The sequence below is a fragment of the Gadus chalcogrammus genome, chromosome 4 (genome assembly GCF_026213295.1).
Source record: "Gadus chalcogrammus isolate NIFS_2021 chromosome 4, NIFS_Gcha_1.0, whole genome shotgun sequence".
NCBI classification, from domain to species: domain Eukaryota; kingdom Metazoa; phylum Chordata; class Actinopteri; order Gadiformes; family Gadidae; genus Gadus; species Gadus chalcogrammus.
This window is the reverse complement of record NC_079415.1, coordinates 5157306-5178358: the sequence shown is the minus strand read 5'-3', so window position 1 is coordinate 5178358 and position 21053 is coordinate 5157306. Positions and strand designations below refer to the sequence as shown.

Sequence of the window (21053 nt, the reverse complement as noted above, 5' to 3'; positions counted from 1 at the left end):
ATGAACAAAATGAACGAATGAAATGATGAATGAACGTGGACCCACACATTGATTACGGATGGGTGCAGATTGCGGAACGTTTTGTGGATTCGTTCATTCATTTGGGTAAATTGAATACTTTGGATGAATGAGTATGAACGGTCGATTGAGAAATACATGTGAATGCATATGAATGAAAAAACTAAAGTGAATGATTGAATTTTGATTTGTTAATTAATCATGTAATGAGTCCTACTTTTCCAGGCTTTGGTGACCGTGTCGTTCCATGTGTGCCTGCCGATAAAGAGTTGGAATTCAAGTGTGTTTCCGTTTCCGTCAGAGCCAGGGTGTCACAGCGCACGTGCGCGTGTGGCTGAGGTGTCCCTGTGTGTGAGTGTGAGTATGTGTGTCCGTGTGTGTGTGTGTGTGTGTGTGTGTGTGTCTGAGTGTGTGTGTGTGTCCGTGTGTCAGTGTGTGTCAGTGTGTGTGTGTGTGTGTGTGTATGCATGCGTAGATGCAAGTGTTGTTCTTTTCCCCCTGCCACCTCATTGAGTCACGGGTGTGTGAATACAAAACATTCTATGTTAGAGACATAGGCACATTCATCAGACTGAAAACCAAACACGCCCCCCCCCCCCCCACACACACACACACACACTCACACACACATACACACACACACACACACACACACACACACACACACACACACACACACACACACACACACACACACACACACACACAGGTCCCCTGATCCTGATCGGAGGTGAGTGTTGTGATTGGGTCGCCACGGCTACATAAACAGTACTTTCCTAAACAAAGACCTCAGGCAGAGGGTGAACTTCCACTGTGGACATCAAAAGACACACACGCAAACGCAGAAACGCACACACACACACACACACACACACACACACACACACACACACACACACACACACACACACACACACACACACACACACACACACACACACACACACACACACACACACGAATATCAATAACATATCCTCCAACTAGTCACACCCTATACATATATAAGACTAAAATTACTTAGAATTAAAGTAATTGCTGCTTCAACAGGCAACCTTTGATGTGACAGCAAAGTTAGAAACCATTTAAAGACGGCCTCCATTACGTACACCTCTACGTCGACAACAGAAGACGCATTTTGCTGTTATCATATATTAAATTATACATGCGTAATAAGAAAATGCGACAATGCAGAATACATACAGAACAGGGGTATGTTCATTTCCATACCCTGCGCCTAAACATGACGTATCAGAAGCGTGCTTTATCAAAACAACAACAACAACAGCAACAGACTGGTCAGCTGACAGACAGTTGACCGCGCCCGCCTGGTCAAGAGAAGCTTGACCGTCCCCTTCGCTAATGGAACGCGCCCTGACTCAGAGAGGTCAAGGGTCACCTTCCCACCGGTAGGATTCTGCCCGACCTCGGAAGGGCTCAGAGATCTGGGCGACTCCGAGTAGGTGCTTATTTACAACCCCCTTTTTTGGCGTGATTACTGAAGTTATTAATTTGAGCCGCGGCGTGTCCGGCGCTAGCTTCTCTTGGCAGGCAGCATTACCTGCTAATCCTCTTACTGCTGGGAAACGGCTTTAGCCGCCACATTATTTGTAGTAGGAGCAGAGACCTGGGGAAGGGGGGGGGGGGGGGCAGGGATGGGAGGGGGGAGGGGGGAGGTGGGGGGGGGGGGGGGAGGGGGATGAGGGGCCCTCTCATCTCATCTCGCTCTCCAAAAACTTTCCACCCGGGATGGGGCCCCTGGCCAAACGACCTGAACCCGCTGACTCCACGGTCAGACGGACGGACGGACGGACGGACGGACGGACGGACGGACGGACGGACGGACAGTTGGAATACACACAGACAGACAGAGAGACAGAGAGACAGAGAGACAGACAGACAGACAGACAGACAGAGAGACCGAGAGAAAGACGGACACATGGACGGGTAGAAATACAGACAGAGAGACAGCAGACATACAGACAGACATACAGACAGACAGACAGACAGACAGACAGACAGACAGACGGGCACACACACACGCACGCACGCACGCACGCACGCACGCACGCACGCACGCACGCACGCACGCACGCACGCACGCACGCACGCACGCACGCACGCACGCACACACGCACACACACACACACACACACACACACACACACACACACACACACACACACACACACACACACTAACACCAAGCTGAGGCACTTGACAGAATGCGGTCCTGCCTGACTGACGGACAGAGAGACACAGAACGCGATATGACACACGGTGTTCTCAGTGGAGGCCAAACTGGTTGTATTGGCTTCGGTTCTAAGTGTAAGGTACTCATAAATGTACTTTAAGTGTAAGGTCCTCTAAGTGTACTCTTACTCTAACCGTGCTCTAGGCAGTGCCGCTGCTGGCCGTTGCGTTGCCCTACGCGAGCGGGGGGAAGGGGCTCCCCCTTCTTTTTATATATTAGGTAAAAACATCTAATTTGCCGAAATTGAGTGATAGGTTATACAATTACAGTAAGAACAAACAACGGTGGGCCTCTTCATAACTAATTTACATATTTTTTTAATTCAATAAGATACTATATAATATATAATAATATAATATATATCTTCTTTTTACAAACCTACATTTTTGGTGTAAGGTCCTCTGTGCTCTCAGTGTAACCATCAGCTCACCCCGGTGTGGTTGTCTGTCTGACTCAGCTGACGGTGGACGCCACGCTCCAGGCCCAGTGCCTCAGCGTCATCTGGAAGGCCCCCGACGACCGCCGCGTCTTTCCCAAGATGCACCTGGACCCTGTGGGCCGCAAGCACGTCTTTGTGGCGGCAAAGGACAAGGTAGGCTCGTGGTTATTGTACCGACATGGTCAATGTTGTGTAAGTGTCTGTGTGTGTGTGTGTGTGTGTGTGTGTGTTTGTATTTTGGTTTGTGTACGTGTACATGTTTGCTTGTATACATGTGTGTGTGTGTGTGTGTGTGTGTGTGTGTGTGTGTGTGTGTGTGTGTGTGTGTGTGTGTGTGTGTGTGTGTGTTCCCCCAGTTGATGCATGTTCCTGTGTCTCAGTGTGTTCAACACAGCAGTCTGCAGTCCTGCTGGAACGCCCGCGACCCGTACTGCGGCTGGTGTGGAGCTCTGAGACGGTCAGCTGCTGTCATCTACATATTAACACACTACAAACCATTACACACTCTCTTCTACACACTACAGAGCAAGACACACTATCATCTAAACACTGACACACTTAACACCATAACACTCTCTCATCTACACACTGACACACTACACACATTACACACTCTCATCTACACACCACACACCATTGCACACAGGGCTTTCAGAGAGGCGGAAGATAAACATTTTCTACTCGTGGCACGGATGCCACTAACTTTTTCTTTGGTGTCATTTGTTGTTTCATTTGTCCAATGTCATCCGTAATCAAATTTGTCTCAGAAATGGAGTGGATGACCATGATTTTTCAAAACCACACTTATGAAGCTGTACTCTTATTGACAATATAAGAAGCACAAACTTATCTTCAATGACACAAACCGTAACACACTGCCACTATTTCCTTTAACAAAACTGGACGGGATACTTCACCTTCATGGTGACCAGTCCCATTTCCGCCTCCTTTGAAACGCACCATGGCTGATTTGACCTTGCTGGTGAACCCAGTTAAAACCACAGTTAATGGTGCATCATGGGATATGGAGTCCTCTATCTGTCTCTTTTTCCACCACAGATGCAGCTTTGAGGACGAGTGTCCATCTTCTCTGTGGCTGTCCGTCCCAGATGACCTCAGCCAGCGGCGGATACTCTCCCACAGCTTCCAGGAAGACGCAGAAGGAAAGGTAGGCGTCGTCTAAAGATCAGACATCAAAGGTTTGGGAAATATAGGCTTTTATCTGAAGAGTCTTACAATACTCTGAGTGCATACATTGACTTTTGATGATCTGACCAATCCAAACCTTCTGACTTAGTCACCAATTGTGTTTGCTGCATGTGACCAAACAGTGGCATGATTTGTAAATATCTGAAGACATACATAGAAGAATTGCCAAAACACTTCCTGTTAGAAAACACAGATTTGGCGGCCGATTTGTTGCATTAGGGATTGCTTGATGCCAGGTATATTTATGTGTTTGTAAAAAATACTTCAGACTTATTCTCCAGACCTGTAGCCAAACATTCACGCGTTGTAGATCTTTGCTTGAGTCTGCTCTTGAGTTAACTTTGAGTTGGATCTTCACACCAAAGCCTTCTTCTCCTCCATCGTTCCCAGATCAGGCTGGTGGTCTTCACCCACCTGAAGAGAGGTGGAGCTCCTGCTAACTTCTCCTGCCGATTCGACTCAAGCGTCGGAGTACTAGGAGGACTAGGGCATCGATACCCAGAATGCACCTGCCTGCTGCCTCCTGTGATTGGTCAGTAATCTACCCTCTCACAGTATGAAAAACACAGGTACAACATAAATTATGCGTCCCATCGAATTAGGGTTGTGATGCATGACTTCATTTTTATGTTACTTTATCACCAACTTCTGAAAATGTGCTGTGCGACTTCCAGGGGCCTACTTTAAATCCTGTTTAGCTCGGCTTTCCTTTAAATGTCGTTTCTTCAATTATTGTTTAACATTATGTGAGGAGGTATGTAAAATCATGTCAAGGTTCATGTAATAAGCTAAGACAATAACACATTATGACATTCATTTTATAATGTGTGGCGACAGAGACATACACAAAAACCGCTTGCGACTGGTTCAAAAGCGGTAATCTACGCACACTTTCCCACGCTGAGTTTTGCCTATCTTATTAAACTTATATAGCTAAGGTGTAGGTGTACACATGCACATACACTTACACACATAAACCACAAAGAACATTGTTGTGACGCCTGGACTGAGATAGAGGTCTAGGGCCCCTGCAGATACGTGTAACAGAGCTGGTGAACACTAAGGGGTGGTGGCTGTGGTCCGATCACAGCAGAGGACCTTCGGTTTAGAATAAACAGTACTAACTAACAGGAGCAATTATATACACCACATTCACACACATTAAACATAACACTTATCACACGCGTAACACTTTCCCCGTAATTAGGAGGTATATACAATATTAACATAGATATTTATGCAGCCTGACCGGCTATGCAGGGGGTTAACCAGGCAATACAATCATGAGGGCATAAACACTATAACCATATTAGGTTAGTTCACTGCTCTATTGGTACACATATCCAGGGTGCAATTATTGGGTGGGGGATGGGAGGGATGGGAGGGATCCCCCCCCCCTCTGTTTAATTTTATTTTTGGAAAATTAAATGTTTCATGTCTTTTTAGTTTGCATTAAAGATGAATGTTCCACTGTTTTAGATGCAGGTTAATAGGGTCTACCATTAACTTAAAATAATTAGACCTGTTGATTATTATTTTTCATGATAAAAGGAACAACAACATCCCCCCTCTGGGTTATTTGACAATTCGCACCCTGATAACGACCAATAAAAAAACAACAGTGTTACCCGTCATGTTTTTTTAATGGCGACCAATGATAAACGACAGTTTATCATTGGTCTTATGCCTTATGTTTTTTTTCATGACAAAAGCGGTTTTCTGAAATGGGATCAATTAATAGTTTAAACCTATGTTGTGAGTAATAGAGAATAAAATATTTAAAATATTGTTACACCTTCCGCTTTTTTTAATGACGACCGCTAAAAAACGACATTATGTTTTGTTCCATGTCGGCCGATAAAAAACAACAGCGTTACCCCTTGTGCTTTCTCTCATGCTGACCGATAAAAAGCGACAGTGTTACCCCTTATGTTTTTTTAAGGACGAGCAATAAAAAACTAGAGTGTTTTAATTTAAACCCTTATTTGTTTTTTCATGATGACGATAAAAAACGACAGTGTTACCCTTTATTTTTTGTGTCATGACGACCATAAAAACGACAGTGTTACCCCTTTATGTTTCTTTTTCATGACGACCTATAAAAAACCACAGTGTTACCCATTATGTTTTGTTCCATTAAACCGATAAAAAACGATAGTGTTACCCTTTATGCTTTTTCTCATGCTGACCGATAAAAAGCGACAGTGTTAACCTTTTCTTTTTTCACGACGACCAATAATAAGCGACAGTGTTCCCCTTTATGTTTCTTTTTCATGACGACCTATAAAAAAAAACAGTGTTACCCAATATGTTTTGTTCCATAACGGCCGATAAAAAACGACAGTGTTACCCCTTATGTTTTTTTTCATGACGATTGCTAAAATACAACAGTGTTACCCCTTATGTTTTGTTCCATGACGGCCGAAAAAAAACGACAGTGTTACCCCTTATGCTTTCTCTCATGCTGACCGATAAAAAGCGACAGTGTTACCCCTTTTGCTTTTTCTCATGCTGACCGATAAAAAGCGACAGTGTTACCCCTTTTGCTTTTTCTCATGACGATCAATAAAAAGTGACAGTGTTAACCTTTTCTTTTTTCACGATGACCAATAATAAGCGACAGTGTTACCCAATATGTTTTGTTCCATGAAGACCGATAAAAAACAACAGTGTTACCCTTTATGTTTTTTTTCAGGACGGCGGATAAAAAACGACAGTGTTACCCTTTATGTTTTAGAGACCAGCGTCAAGGTTTTCCCATCAACACGTGCGGTGTCAGCCGAGACACCGAGTTCCCTCCTCTAGCAGCGGTGCCTGTGACCTCTGACCTCTGCCCGCACCGTGTCCTACCACATGGATCCTCTGTCGCCCACCAACACACCCGACGGAGGGAACGAGTTCTACTCCGTTCACACTGATTTAACCCGAGTGATGAAAGACTCAAACGTTTGAGTGAAAGAGCTCAGGGTCGTCCAGAGATGTATCATTATTATTATTATTATTATTATTGTTATTATTATATCCTTTATTTAACCAGGTTGAGTCTCATTGAAATTAAAATAAATTTTTTGGCAAAGATGGAAAGCAGTTATAGAGATTGAAGAAAGTAAGAAAGAACAAATTAAAGAACAAAAGAAAGAAGGAAAGAAAGAAAAAAAGAAAGAAAGAAAGAAAGACAGAAAGAAAGAAAGAAAGAAAGAAAGAAAGAGAGAGAGAGAGAGAGAGAGAGAGAGAGAGAGAGAGAGAGAGAGAGAGAGAGAGAGAGAGAGAGAGAGAGAGAGAGAGAGAGAGAGAGAGAGAAACAACCAACCAAAAAACAAGAGAGAATTATTTTGTTGAAAAAATGGCTCAAATTTAAGCCTTGAATGGTATCAGAAGCTATGTTGTCATATTTAGTGAGAACCAAATTCCAGGTTGTGATTACACTGTTGATGAGTGGAGAACAGCGTGATTCTGCACGCAAAACAATGTTGTTTATTCTTAGAAACCTCTCTAGAGATAGGGAACATTGTTAAGAGTTCAATCTGGTGAAAGCAGCTATGATATGAAATGTCATGAGTCACTGCGATACGACCGGCGGGACGGACCGGGTAGTGGACAAAACATGCGATTACCCGGCAGTACTTGCATTTCTCTAGGGACAGGAATGGCCCTTCTCAAAGCTTCCTGTGTTTGAAGAGAGTTCAAAGGTTACCTTTTTCCGCTGCTAGCCTGGCACCGCCCACCTACCTACTTCCGCTCCATTTTCATTTCACTTCAGTACTAGGTCTGGGTCTGCTCAATATGAATGCGTTCCATGGAAACCAGATTTTTGGCGGTCCAATCAGCGAACAGAGGGAGTGGCGAAGAACGATGACGTCTAGGTTGCGCGCCAGTTTCAGTTGTAGTCAGAGGAAGACAATGGAGAAGGATACGAGAGAAGCTATTCGGTCTGTTGTCGCGGATCGGATCGCTGCCGAAAATCAATTAAAGCCGGAACGAGAACAAGCTTTGCAGAGTTTTGTTCCAGCTGGCTCCGTTAGTGGTGAGGGAGCCGGTCCCGTCGCATGACATACGTCACGACCAAACGCTATGCGATTGGTTATGGCAGATCCAGAGTGGCACTGGGCAGATCCAATCATTTTAAAACTTCTACAGACACCCGCCTCCAAGTGAGTGAACGTTTGTCAATTGAGCAGTTCCAGACCTTCTGTACAAATTAAATGAAGTACGATGGTCTGGTAGGACCAGGTTAGGCCACTGCTATATATTAGGTAAAAACATCTAATTTGCCGAAATTGAGTGATAGGTTATACAATTAAGAACAAACAACGGTGGGCCTCTTCATAACTAATTTACATATTTTTTTTAATTCAATAATGTATTATTTTTTTTGCAAACCTTAATTTTTGGTGCCCCCTCAGGTACTTGGTGCCCTACGCACGCTGGGTACTCTGCGTATAGGGAGAGGCGGGCCTGGGTACAGGCTAAAAACACAACATTGAGCCAACACAAGAAACCCCCAAAAAATACCTTAAAATGCCACTGAAGTGATAGCTGCTGGGCAGTATGAAACAGGTGGTAGGAAGAGTTCAATGGAGGGAATGAAACAGGTTCTTATTCTGGGTAGAATGAGAGTATAGGTTGATTTTTTATCCAGCCTCAGGCACCAGTGGATCTGGGCTGGAGAGGCTGTTTGAAGCAGAAGTAGAACGTAGAGTCAGACATAGAATCAGTCACTTTCAACATCACGGAAAGCGTTCCACGTTGTGTGACCTCGAGCTACCGAGATGTCTGGGGACGTGTGACTGAAGCGTGCACGTGTTCAAACAGAGAGCTGCATGGAGCTGTGCTGCCGACGGCGTCCGTTCCGCCCCCCCCCCCCCCCCCCCGTGCCTCAGCAGACCCTGACGGTCTCTCGGGTGTCGGGGGGTGTGAATCGCTCCGCCAAGTTCTTACCGTTGAGAATACGGCTATCGGAATTCAAATCCGATGTTCAGAGACTGAACTCCTGCTACGGTGAGAGAAGGTATCACCTTGAATCAACGCCGATGTCTGCTTCCATTCCTGAACGCTAGGCGAAAGTCAACATCGTGGCCGATCTTATCTGTGATTGTTCGGATGCCTCCCTTTGATGCCCCGCCCACCAAGTGTTCATTTCGACCAATCGCCGGGTCTGAGCTTCGGTCGACACTGCCTCGGAGCCGAACGAATCGTCCGTGACCTCCCAGCAGAAGAGCAAACTGGAACGGCGTCTCTAAGTTTAACACATATGGGCCTGGCGCAAAACATACAAACCTTCTTTTTTAGCGGGGCCAACCCGTCTATTCTCGAAGGGACCCGATTCTCTTTCTTGTCCGTGCCGATCGCCCGAGATAGTTGTTGCGTTAGCATGCTATGTATACTTGGCGGCAGAATGTGATACATGTGACGGATGGAGCTCTCGAGTGTGTGCTAGCCCAGCTTCTCCCCGCAGCCTTCTCGTCTTACTCTTTGATGAGGGCAGAGGAATTTCAAAATGGCCGCCGCGCCATCTTGATGAAAAAAAACAGAGGTACATTTTTGGTAAGTTGTACAGTAGCCTATGTGCCATAGCGATATCATATCCTGTTTGCATAACGAATACCGCTGCAGGGTACGGCGAAGGCTACTGACAAGTACAAAAATATAAATAAAAGCCTTTGACATAATCACAGATTCCTCAGCAAAGGGCTCAAAGATTGCATCTCCTCATGGAAAGAAAGATAAATAGTAAGATAAAATCTAGTTATTCATAGATATACAGCTATAACACACACACACACACACACACACACACACACACACACACACACACACACACACACACACACACACACACACACACACACACACACACACACACACACACACACACACACACACACACACACACACACACACACACACACACAGAAAATAAACAATTGTAATCCCATAATAAGATGAGAATACATTTTAGTAATACTGCAACGGAAATTCTGGCGTCCCAGCCGCAAATCTGACAACATTTAAAACAACAAGTTCCCATAAAACCCCGCATGAAATACTGCACCCTGCTTGGGCCAAACTCATCTTCCCCCAGCGGGCTCTTCGTCCAATATGTACAAGACTGGGGACAGTTAAGTCGAAGGATAGAGCTGTATTAACGTTAACTCTCCTGTGCAGGTTCAGAGTCTTCAATATTCTCCTTCCTGCAGTCCTCCCGTGCACCGCGGTCAGCCAAGTCCTGGTCCACCCCCACAGAGGTATCTAACTGGCCTCCCCCTCTCTGGAATACACAGTAGTCCCTCTTCCCCCCCGGTCTGAACCACGTCCACTGTGTGCACCAGAACCACTGTCACTAGGGTAAGACCAGTGATAAAGACAGGTGGCATTTAGCTCAGGAGGTAGAGCGGGTTGGCTTGTAAAGAAGAAGGTTGCTAGTTCGATCACCGGCTCCTCCTAGCTTGAGTGTCGAGCGTTGAGTTGTCCCTGAGCAAGACTCCCCACTCTAACTGCTAACGATGAGCTGGCTGTTGCTTGCATGGTTGGCACCGCCGTGAATGTGTGTATGAACGGGTGAATGTTAGGCATCACAGTTTTTCCCTTAGCTTGAACACGTTTTGCAAATATTGTGTCAAAACTCAACACACAAGCAAATAAGACACAACACTGGGAAATATATACCATTCACATCTACTGTATGTCAAATTGAATCTCTTCTATCGAAAGCTAACAATCTTTGGTCAAAATCTCACTCTGATGACAAAATTATACACACTTGCAACAATTACATTGCACACTTATTACAGTTTTTTGCAATTGCTTAAACACATTTTGCAAAACTTGGCTCATTGTGTCGAAACTTAGCACCCAAGCAGATAAGACCGAACACTGAGAAATATACCATTCACATCTATGTCAAATTGAAACTCTTCTAACGAAACCTAACAATCCTTTGTGAAAATGTCACTCTGATGACAAAATGATACACACTTGTATCATATGAATATACTTTCAGATCAGCAACAACACTAGACTACTTTATATAAAACGCTGCAGTCTTTCAGGTTTACTGTTATTTTTTCAGTTCCACAGAAGGCACGTTTTCACAACAACCAAAATATCAAATACGCAATACTGTACATTGCAGAAAGGTACTTTACAGGGCAGTAAATTCAGTTTAAGCAAAAATAAAACAAAAACACACATACTGTTAGAGCTACTGCTATTTTTGCATGATGTTGCAATAACCCTTGAAGGCTTATGGCGGCACACAATGATTTATTTCCGCCGCGCTGCCCCGGGACGTGCACAATTTTCCATTGGCCTTGTAGCTGTCTGATAGGTGTTCAGTTTTGTAAGTAAGTATTTTCAGGTGTGTATCTAAGTATTTTCAATTACCCAATGTGTTTTGTGTTTTGAATAGATGTGTTTTCACAACGGTACATTGAGATATCATTTTTGAACTAAGTGTCTTATGTATGAAATAGTGTGTAGTGCGCAGGATTAAATCTCGATTCTTCCCCTTGCCCCTTTTGCTTTGTCTTTGTCTTTGTCTTAACCAAGACAAAGACAAAGACAAAGCAAAAGGGGCAAGGGGAAGAATCGAGATTCGGCCCAAGTGAGCTCTCAAATCATCTTAAAAATAAGGGGTACATAGCACTCAATCTTATCCCTTAATCTTGATCAAATTGGGTATTGAGACACCACTAGCTCTCACATGAACGCGCAACTTCAAGGGTAAGGGGGAAGATAAGGGGTAAGGGGAAGTATTGAGATTGGGCCGTGCTGCAGAAAGGAGCAAGTGTGTTGCACAATTGCAACTAAAGTGCAAAGCAGCGCTTTTGTTTAAGGTATCGTTACATGTGTTTAAGGTATAGTAACAAAAACCTCAAGTTGTGTTACTTTGGTCTAAGCATGTGTCTACAGTGTTCATGCAATTGAAAAAAACGGTAATTGTAAAAACGCTTTGAGTGGAAAAGCGCTGTATGAATGCAGTCTATTTACCATTTACCATGAACTGTAGCTTCACTATTTGCTCAGTGTGCGCCACGTGGAAGAGGCCGAGTCGTGGCTCGACGCATCCAGTAATGAAACAGAAGAAGGGTTTGAAAACGAGCTCAGATTCCTAATCCTGGAACGCGCCCGGGGAGCTTCTGAGAGAGCACTGAGACGACCCCCCCCCCCGCCATGCTAAGAGCCTGGACGGACAGCTCTCTCTGCTGATACAGCAGAGAGAGCTTCCAGTGTGCGCTATGAACCCTGGGAAGGCACCGGGTGCGCATGTGGCCACGGTGCCTGCGTCATGGCGACAGGCCTAGTGTCCCAGCCAAGGTCTGAGGCGCAGGCTGACGCAATGGCGGCCCGGGTTGTTCACCCTCAGCTGAGCAAATATGCAGAAGGCGTCGGAGAGTAGAAGCATACCGGAGGATTATATGTGTTTTATGCTCTTTAATATTCCATCAGGGATGCAGCCGGGCTTGTCTATTGACACGTCGCTGCATGCGTTCATCTCAGCTGACCTTCTGTGAGGTTCTTTGGTTTCATGTCCTTCAGATACAGGCGAAGGTAGGGGTCAGGGGTCCCCTGGTTCAGCCGAGTTCTGCAGGTTGTTGGGGTTCAAACCAGAAGCTTTGGGCTGGTAATCAAACACTGAGAACTAGACCCTGCCTCTATCATTGAATAAAATCCATCAGCTCAGTTGTTTTATAATTTTAGTTTGATAATCCCGATTAGCAGTTGTAAAAAAAATAATTGTATAGACATTATTCTATCGAAGACAATGGTTTCAATAAGAGAGTGAGTGAGTGAGTGAGTGAGTGAGTGAGTGAGTGAGTGAGTGAGTGAGTGAGTGAGTGAGTGAGTGAGTGAGTGAGTGAGTGAGTGAGTGAGTGAGTGAGTGAGTGAGTGAGTGAGTGAGTGAGTGAGTGAGTGAGTGAGTGAGTGAGTGAGTGAGTGAGTGAGGCTCTTTGTTCCTGAGCTAATGACTAATGACGACAGAAGTTGGTGACGCCCTATTGCCTTGAGTGACGGGTGACATCCTGGAACCTTATGTAACTAATCTCAACCCTGACCTACAGACCCAACCTTAATCTGAACCCTGACCTACAGACTCAACCCTAATCTGAATTCTGACCTACAGACTCAACCTTTATCTGAACTCTGACCTACAGACTCAACCTTAATCTGAACTCTGAACTACAGACTCAACCCTAATCTGAACTCTGACCTACAGACTCAACCCTAATATGAACCCTGACCTACAGACTCAACCCTAATCTGAACTCTGACCTACAGACCCAACCCTAATCTGAACCCTGACCTACAGACTCAACCCTAATCTGAACCCTGATCTACAGACTCAACCCTAATCTGAACCCTGACCTACAGACTCAACCCTAATCGGAACTCTGACCTACAGACCCAACCCTAATCTGAACCCTGACCTACAGACTCAACCCTAATCTGAACCCTGTAAAAATGGTATCGGAACGTCTCTAGTCTTATGTCTGAGCGTACCTGTGCCCTTGTTGATGTGTGTGACCTGCCTGGATCCTATCTGACTGGGCCTTAACTTTGAATTGAGCCATACCTCCGTGGCGCCAGATATATCTGGTTATAATAACTGGTTCATAACCCCGTCCTGCTCCCCAGGACGGGGTTATGAACCTCCTAATGCTGCTGCTTGGCTCCATCCCCTCTAAGCCCTCAGACCTCCCTCTACTGTACTTCAATCAGCGGACCCGACGTTGCCCTCCCGGTCATCTGGAGATGCGAGGAACATTCCAGACGAGCAGGAAACACAATTAAATGATCCCCCGAATCCAAACAGTCTGTCTCCTGAGGTACATGAACCTGGGCTGGGGTCTTCAGCAGGTCAGAGTTCACACGTCATCCATCCGAACATCTCTGGGGGACTGGCTGAGCTCAGAAAGCACAAAGCTAATTTATCCTAATTCATTCATAATAACTCATTCATTGCAATTATATAGAACTTTACAGAACTTTACAGGGCAAACAAAGGTGCTTCAGTTCTGCTAAAGTACCGGTAAAAAGCGGTACTCTGTGTGCATGTGCGTGTGCGTGAGCGTGTGCGTGAGCGTGTGCGTGTGCGCGTGTGGGATCAAAGCTATGCCCAGAGCAAGCCAGACAACAGATGATTGTCGATAACGAACACAGAATCGGTTCGAGACTTGTTCTAGTGTCAATCAACCCTAGCGCCTCACTATACACGCGCACAAGAGGCCTCTATGTGCATAATCCAACTCATTCACCGTTGACATAGGCTAACCAGTTTACTACTTCAGCAGGGAGGGGAATGGGACCCGCAACCGGACTGGAAATGTACCCGTAAGCCTGGGCGGGATTTGGCTTTTGTTCATTGGTCGACGCTGGTTGCATTTCCTGAGCTAGAGCACACAATGGTAATCTGCGTAGATAGTCCGGTCGGGCGGCGCTTGAAACAATATTATCTGATTGGCCGAGGGCAGGTTTCCGCCGCGGGCAGATGAACACGTCTGAATGTTGGAATGTGTGTACGGTATGCCACTACGGAATGAGACCCTCACAGAACAGGGTGAATAAGGATGTTTGGACTCGCTTGGAGGCAGCAGGTCTTATCTGAAGGAAGCGCTATCTGGCACTGTGATGGGGACACATCATTTATATTGTACCTTTTTTAATCAGTAAATAAATAATAACGGTTATCAAGATCCGAACCGTTATGAAGTGTTTTTTGCGTGAGGTTTACTGCTTGAATGATTGATTGAAGATAAACTAAATTGATGTGATTAGCTACTCAAATGTAAAATGTTATTAACAGAAAGGTCGACAGACATGTATAACTTGGCTGAAGCTCCGATTGTCAGATATACAAGACTGAGAAATCAATATCTTTTACCATTACCCTCCAGCACAGAACAGCCAATCAGCAAGTTAACGTCTGGTGGTTAAACAGATGTTTAACCAACAGATGTTTTACCAACAGATGTTTAACCACCTTAATGTCCACAGAAAGATGGATGCACAGAAAGATAGAGAGATGGATGTAGAGCGGGAGCAAGAAATATAGATAAATAGATAGAGATATATAAAGAGATTGTATAAAGAGATTTATGTGTATAGTTGATTGTATAGATCAGGGGTGCCCAACCTTTTTTGACCCAAGATCTACTTTTCAAGTAGCCAACCTCCCGAGATCTACCAGCAAACCTACCTTCAAGCGGGGGGGGGGGGGGGGTAGAGAACAATTGTTGACGGGGGGGGGGGGGGGGGGGGGGGGTAGAGAACAATTGTTGACGGGGGGGGGGGGGGGGGGGGGGGGGGGGGGGGGGGGGGGATTGTATCGTGAACCAACGGACTTCAGTGGGGGTTTCATTCCGTCTGCGCACGGAACCTTCTCAACGATAATCAATAATCTTCCTCCCACTCAGGGTGAAAATGGTAGGTCTTAGCTTGTTTCCCCTCAGCCATACCAACGTATAGGAGTGTGTAACTACTGTTGACGGCTTTCAACTGCTGTTAACAGCACATGCGCTACCGCGCGTATATGTCCCGCGCAAATTTAATTTCATTAAAAAAAAAAAAAAAAAAAAAAAATTTTTTTTTTTTTTTTTTCTTCACCCCTCGCGATCGACTTGGGATCTGTCGGCGATCTACTGGTAGACCGCGATCGACTGGTTGGGCACCCCTGGTATAGATGGATAGATGCATTTATAGAGATAGATGCATTTATAGATAGATGTATAGATAGATAGAGATATATGGATTATAGATAGATTGTAACTATATGTTTACAATTGTATCAACTTAGCAGCTATAAGAGTTCTTGAGATTCATGGCAATGAAAGGATTTTGGTCAAACCGCTAGGCTGGCCAAACCCCAAGGCTATTTATTAAATAGGCTCCAAACGTAACAAGGAGACATTTGAATGTCCTTAAAGAGGAGAAAACAAAGTCAAGAGCAGTACATGTCCTCACAGAATCCAGAGTTGAAATTAGAACGCAAAAATTACGCCCTTTCAAAAAATACACAAAATATGATGAAAATGTTCCCACCCAAAAACCTTCAGAAAGAGGTTTAATGCATAAGGAGGGATCTCACCGGGATGTAGAGGGAGGCGGGACCAGCAGGCCTGAGTTTAGGGTGTCTGGAGCCAGCTCACTAACCCACAGACCCACAACTCAACTAACTTCAGTGACCTGATATGTTTAAGTGTGACATATTATACCACCAGGTGTGAGTGTGATTAGCCGTTACAAGCCGTTCTGAAAATCGCCCTCTTCTGACATCCCAAGTGGGGTTGTCCACCAATATGTGAGCTGGATAGATCAGTCTACCAGCCTAACCAGTGGACGGTGGCAAACTATGCTCATCTACCTGTCATACATCTAGGTGGACACGCCCACTTGTGATGTCACTAGAGGCAGATTTTCAAAACGGCTTGTAATGGCTAATCAGACTCACAGCTGGTGGTATAATAGGTCACCTTTAACGTGGGCCTAAAGCAACGCTTGTTCCAACACTCAATTGACCACTGATTAACCGAACACATCTGCTTCACTTAGTCCATATCCTGCTGTTGATTTTCCCTTAATTGGAATCACCTGCTGTAGCTCAGCCCAAAGCCAACCTCCCCACCTGGTGCCTCTACTGGTCGTGTGACATACAGCAGGAAGTATACTGAACAATAATTAACCTTGCATTGATTATTGTTTTTTGTTACAATGTAGTGATGGAGAGAGAGAGAGAGAGAGAGAGAGAGAGAGAGAGAGAGAGAGAGAGAGAGAGAGAGAGAGAGAGAGAGAGAGAGAGAGAGAGAGAGAGAGAGAGAGAGAGGGAGGGGAAGAGAGAGAGAGAGAGAGAGAGCGCGAGAGAGAGAGCGCGAGAGAGGGAGAGAGAGAGAGAGAGAGAGAGAGAGAGAGAGAGAGAGGGATGGACATCGTTCTCCGACCGATGAAGAGCGATGAAGACTACACGTGCGCTGATATCTTTCCATACGTTCCCACGGTCTGGTCGGAGCGCGGCACCGGAGCCGCCCGGAACCCTGCGGAGCGGCTTCACTTACCTGGGAACGCTGGGATCAGCACCCCAGGGTGCACCCCCCCAACACACACACACACACACACACACTGCGCAGGCACAGGAGGTCAGAGGTTACTCAGAACCAAGAATGAACACACACACACACACACACACACGCACGCACACGCACACGCATGCACGCACCATCACCCAGGGCCACAAAAACACAAACACACACACATGCACGCACACACGTGCACACACACATTTAATTCTTTATTTGAATCCACCAATCACATTACACACACACACACACACACACACACACACACACACACACACACACACACACACACACACACACACACACACACACACACACACACACACACACCCATACACACCTGCACCCACGCACACAGCTACACATGCACCCACACACACACACACACACTGGGTGGTGTCCGGGTAGTTAAAGGGTTTCAATCCCCCAAAAAATGACAGACAGCAAACGACGACAAAACCTCTGGATGTTGTTTTTTTACGTTGTCGTGCTTGTTGCCGTGCCAACAGGGCCTTCACTCATGGTGCGGGCTACAGTGTGGGCCTTTGAGGAAAGCACAGGGATGGCGTGCATAGGATGGCAGCCCCGCCGGAGGGACGCGACCCCATGACCCTCGCATTGTCCTGCTCACTGCACAGGAAGCTAATGAGGAGTCACACACATTCCCACACATACACACACACGCACGCACGTGCTGCACAACACAGCGCTACAACACAATGTCTCAGAGTGCGCTGACTCACAGTCCCGCTGACAGTGACACTTATGTGTGTTTGTGTCGTGCGAGTTACAGCTGTTGATAGGTGTGTGTGTGTGTGTGTGTTTGTGTGTGTGCATGTGTATGTGTACTTGTGTTTGTGTGTGTATGCACGTGCGCTTGTTTGTGTACGTGTGTGTACGTGCGTGCATGCGCGTGTGTGTGTGTTATCTTAGCAGCGGATGTGCATTGACATAATCAGTGATTAATGATTGAAGATATTATGGTTCTAATGTCCGTGAAAACCCACTGAAGGAACGTCTCACACCTTTGAGGGTGTTAATGTACAACGGAGCAAAAACACACACTCTTGATAAAGTATACACATGAACACATCTCCAGTTAGCCTGGCTCCGCCCGCCTAGGACCTGGACCTGCTGTATGTAATTTGGTTTTCTTGTGCCGCCACAGCGGCCACCAATCAGCGAACAGAGGGCGTGTCTGAGAACAATGACGATGAAGTCGTACGCCAGTTTGAGTTGTTGTTGTAGGTCGGTAGTTGATTTACAATGTGCAATTTTTCCCTGATAAATTAAATCCGACGAACAAAACCTGCAGCTGTCGTTGACGGACATTTTCGTGCAAGGTGTTTGGTTTGTGTACAACTTGCGCGTGATTCCCGGCGCATGACATACGTCACAACCAAACGTTAGCGATTGGTTATGGCAGATCCAGAGTGGCACTGGGCAGATCCAATCATTTTAGACTTCAACAGACACTCGCCTTCAAGTGAGTTAACGTTTGTCAATTGATTAGGTCCAGACTCTCTGTACAAATTAAATGAAATGAAGTGAAGTACGAGAGTCTGGTAGAACCAGGCTAATCTCCAGTAGGGCCGAGATCGTTTATTGGCCTGTGGCAAACATGCCGTTCTGAAACGGAAACTGCCGTTCTGAAACGGTAACTGCCGTTCAGGTGGAACGGCATATGCCGTTCTGAAACGGTAACTGCCGTTCAGGTGGAACGGCATATGCCGTTCTGGAACGGTAACTGCCGTTCCCAACAATGGTATGTGACACCAGCACAGCCCACCTCCTCCGTATAATTTCAAGACAAGTATTGCCTTAAATGTAAAGCTATATATATTTGGTCTTTATTGACACTATAACACAACATAACGCTGTAAATAAAAGGATTTATACGTTTCTCTCGTCCGATCTATTGTTAGGATATTTGCGATCAGTTTGTTGTTGCTTTTGAAATGACAGATGCTTTTGAAAGGAGCCGGACTTGCTCCGGTGACGGTTGTTAGCCTAGCTAGGCTAACTACCTTCACCGGAGCAAGTCCGGCTGTCTTCAAAAGCATCTGTCATGACAGATGCTTTTGAAAGGAGCCGGACTTGCTCCGGTGACGGTTGTTAGCCTAGCTAGGCTAACTACCTTCACCGGAGCAAGTCCGGCTGTCTTCAAAAGCATCTGTCATGACAGATGCTTTTGAAAGGAGCCGGACTTGCTCCGGTGATGGTGTTCCAGAACGGCAGTTACCGTTCCTGAACGGCATATGCCCTGGTATGTCAGTGGTTGCGTTGGCACATGCCACAGGCCAATAAACGATCTCGGCGTCTCTCCACATTTCTGTGGAAGTGTGCGTGTTTGTGTGTGTATATGAGTGTGTGCGTGTTTGTGTGTGTACATGAGTGTGTTAGTGTGTGTGTGTGTGTGTGTTTGTGATTGTCTGTGTGTCTTTGTGTTTGTGTATGAGTTAGTGCGTGTGCATGTTTGTGTGATTGTATGAGTGTGTGCGTGTTAATGTGTGTGCGTTTTAATGTGTGTGTGTGTGTGTGTGTGTGTGTGTGTGTTGGGTGCTTGTGTTGGCCCAGAATGACCCTGGTATCTAGAGAGCCATAGCCAGTCCACTGGGTTTGTTGCACTAGATCCTATTTTTCTTTCCCACACAGAGAACCGGGGTTATTAAAGTGATTCCAGGAATCATTATCCCCGCTGAACGGAACAGCTCAGTTAATCCTCACGAAAAGAACAGGAGATCAGATAGATAGCAGAGGAGAGAGATATAACGATAGACGTATAAATAGTTGAACACATTGAGGCTGTCACATTGGCTGTGTCTGTTTCGGAGTGTGTGCGCGCGTGTGTGTGTGTGTGTGTGTGTGTGTGTGTGTGGTATCCCGGTGCTCGGTTGAGCCGGAATCCACGTACAAACGACGCGTTTGGTGAAGGTTAAAGCCATTGTGGGCATTTATTAACAGTCAACTTGAAACCATCACCCCAAAGAAGGAGACGCGGTCTCTAGGGCCTCCGTGGGCCTCTAGCTGCTCTCTCGTGCGTCGAGCCCTTCCTTTCTGCACCCGAACCGAGCTGTGCTGGGCTGGTCCTCCTTTTAAGATGGCCCCTCCGCTTTCGGCCAGGTGTCAACCAATCACCCTGATTGGGGAGCCGAATGGGCTGCTCTCCCTCGCCGGCTGGTGGGTGGGGGTGGTATACCCAGTCCTTTACGATACCCCGGGCCTGTCCAGGCCGAGGCTTCCGTGGCGGGATGCCACAGTGTGTGTGTGTGTGTGTGTGGATGGGTGTCTGTGTGTGTGTGTCCTTGTGTGTGTCTGTGTGTGTGTGTGTGTGTGTGTGTGTGTGTGTGTGTGTGTCTGTTTGGGTGTCTGTGTGTGTGTCTGTTTGAGAGTGTGTGTGGGTCTGTCTGTCTGTCTGTCTGTCTGTCTGTCTGTCTGTCTGTCTGTCTGTCTGTCTGTCTGTCTGTCTGTCTGTCTGTCTGCGTGTGTGTGTCTGTTTGAGGGTGTGCGACCATGCATACATGTTTGTAGTAATTGTAATATTTTGTGTGTTGTTTCCTTGTAGTTGAGAGAATGATCAATTAACCAATTAGAATAAAACAACCAATATCATCCAGTAAAAACGAACTAATACTTTTACATATTCTTGTACTTCTGTCTTATCTTATTTATCTTCCCGTAGTGAGAAAATTAATGTAGCCGTAGTTTGAAGGGGATTGTAGCCGTGAATGTAGTGGGAATGCAGCCGTAGTGAAAATGTGAATGCAGCCGTAGTGAGAATTGGAATGTAGCCGTTGTGAGAATGGGAGCGCAGCCCTAGTCAGATTTGCGTGTTGGGAATTCTCCATCAGATTTATTTGGCTTCCATCGGGAACATTAGGATTAAATTTAAGTAATCAGTATGATGTCTGGATGTCGTTGGATAACGTGATATATTATGATATATATTGACAAACGTGCATTTAAGCATTTGTTATTGTTTTGTTAATGCAGCGAGACGTTCTCATGGAGGACGGAGAGAGAGAGGGAGGAAAAGAGAGAAGGAAAGAAGGAGAGGTGGAGA

The 21053-nt window shown here is 45.8% G+C and overlaps 1 long non-coding RNA gene across 1 annotated transcript; it reads left to right on the top strand.

Moving 5' to 3' along the window:
- Positions 1 to 3071: 3071 nt before the first annotated feature.
- On the top strand, positions 3072 to 4609 carry LOC130381735 (uncharacterized). Its single transcript, XR_008895457.1, has 3 exons — positions 3072 to 3168; positions 3771 to 3879; positions 4311 to 4609. It is a non-coding gene; the product is annotated as an uncharacterized LOC130381735 (long non-coding RNA).
- Positions 4610 to 21053: the final 16444 nt, after the last annotated feature.